Genomic DNA, 2,700 nt, shown 5'->3' with positions numbered 1-2,700 from the left:
CAGCCAGTGAGCGGGAACTGGTCTGTATGTGGGATCCGAACCCTCAGCGGGAGCGCTGCTGTGCTCCCAAGTGGCACACTGTAGCAGTGCGCCACCAGGCTGGCCCCTATACCACGTTTTCTTTATGCACTTATCCTCTGACAGACACTTAGGTTGTTTTCATATCTTGGCTATTGTGAACAATATTGCAAGAAACACGGGAGTGCAGATACTTCATCAGCATCTGGAAGGGGTTGTTGGATTATATAATAAAGATAGTTCTGCTGACAGGAAGAATATAATCATATCATCAGAAACATGATAATATATGAGAGAAGAACACTGAGAAGAGTAAATATATGTATAAATATAAATTAATATTGGCTGCACAAAAGAACATGTGCAATATCTTGTAATGTTTGAGATGCATATATAATTGGAGTGCATGAAAAAATAACACACAAAAAGAGAAGTAAAGTGAATGGAATTAAAGGACCCGGTAGTTTCAGAGAAGTGGCAAAATTAATATTTTGTTAAGCAGTAGTAATAAGTCAGAGATATCTGCTGTAAATTAAGTGAGTCTATAATTAACAAGTTAATATGAAAACAACTACATGGAACACAAAAACTATGCATTGTACAAAGCAGTACCATAAATTCATGAGGATTTCATTCTACTGATGTACTCATACATTGCACGTGGGTATGTAAATTAGAAGAAATACTCTGCAGAACTGTTTGGAAGTTGTAAATAAACACAAATTTCTTAAGACTAACGGTTAATTACAAGGTATAAAACCAAGAGATATGAGCATATATGTCCACCAAGGAATGGACGTGTACATGAAGGCTCATAGCAGTTTTAGTTTTACAGCAACAAGCTGAAAACAATCTGAATGTTTAACAACTATAAATGTATAAGTAAATTGAGGAATATTTAAAGAACAAATATTGTACAATAATAAAAAAAGCATTTACTGATATACACAACGAAATGGATGCCTCTCAAAGACATGATGATGAGAGAGAAAAGCTGGAAATAAAAGAATGCTTACTTCAATTCATATAAAGTTAAATTCTAGGAAAGACAAGCTATTGTGATGTTTTGAACACTTACCTTGGTTGAGGTTGGAGACAATTATTGACTGGGAAGGTGCATGAGGGAGATGTCTGGAGAACTTGAAATATTCCATTGTTTGGTCCAAAGAGTGAATATATGTGAAACTTTATTACTTGTACACTGAAGACTTCTGCCCTTTACACTGTGTGTTTATTATCTATTTTTTTTAAAAGACCAAACCTGAACACTTGAAAAGATACATGATCCTCTGCTAAGAGTCGCCTAATATTTATGGAAATGCACGCTTTTAGAGGCAGCATAAAATATGCTGAGAAAATGCTAAAATACTAGAAAACTGGTAGAGAAAATAGAAGAAAACATTTAAATATTTAGAATTTTATTTCAACACAGTTAAATATAGTTGTATAAATACAACAGACTATAAAAATCATATGCAATCTTTTGAAATATCAGTTCAAATAACTGGAAAAAACCTGGATAGATGATCTAAATAGTAATATATATATGTGTGTGTGTAATATATATAGTGTGTGTGTGTGCGTGTGTGTGTTTGTGTATGTAAGTATAAGTATATATATAAAGATTGTTTTGGTGAGTTGGAACATAAAGCCAGAGGATTGTATCAGAATGAAGTAAAATACAAAATGTAAAATAAGGGATTGTATCAGAAGGAAATACAATACAAAAGGAAAGAACTGTAAACTAAGAACCAAAAGTCAGAGACTTGATGGTGAGTTCTGAAGATTCTACCAAGAATGAGACACATGGAGAGAAAAGAGTGAACGCTGGAAGAAAATGATAAAAAGGAACAATAGAAAACAAATTCAAATTTCAGATATCTGATTTCCAAATACTTTCTCCCATTCTGTGAGCTGCCTTTTTAATCTGTATGTAGAACTCTTCGATGCTCTTGGATCCACAAACGTGTTTAACTCTAAGCTCAATTTAGCTTTTTTTGTTGTTGTTGCTTGTGCTATTGATGTCATATTAAAAAAGTCATCGCCAAATCCAATGTCATAAAAAATTTGCTAATTTTCTTTCTTCTTTTTTTTTATTTATAGTTTTAGCTCTTACGTTTAGGTCTGTGATCCATTTGAATTAATTTTTGTGTAGGGTTCAAGTTAAGTGTTCAACTTCATTCTTCTGCATATGGAGATCCAGTTTTCTCAGCATTGCTTGTTGAGAAGATTGTCCCTTTCCCATTGAATTGGCACTCTTGTCAAAAATCATTTAACTGTATACGTGAGGGTGTATTTGTGGGCTCTCTGTTCTATTCCATTGGTCTATATGTCTGTGTTTATGACAGTACCGCAGTTTGTGTTTCTCTCTTTTTTATTTTTAAACTACTTTATTGAGATATAACTTACATTCAATGAAATTAACTTATTGAAAGTGTACAATACACTGGTTTTTAGTATAGCATATGATTGTGCAACCATCACCACAATCTAATTTTAGAACTCTTTCATCAACTCCCGGAAAAACCCTGTACCTCGCGCCCGCACCTCGCTCAGCCAGTGAGCGGGAACCGGTCTGTATGTGGGATCTGAACCCTCGGCGGGAGCGCCGCCACACTCCCAAGTGGTGCACTGTAGCAGTGCACCACCGGGCCGGCCCCAAGAGCTTTTCCCCTATGTTTT

Source organism: Galeopterus variegatus, unplaced genomic scaffold (assembly GCF_000696425.1).
Source record: "Galeopterus variegatus unplaced genomic scaffold, G_variegatus-3.0.2 Scaffold8540, whole genome shotgun sequence".
NCBI lineage: Eukaryota > Metazoa > Chordata > Mammalia > Dermoptera > Cynocephalidae > Galeopterus > Galeopterus variegatus.
This window is presented reverse-complemented; position numbering follows the sequence as displayed.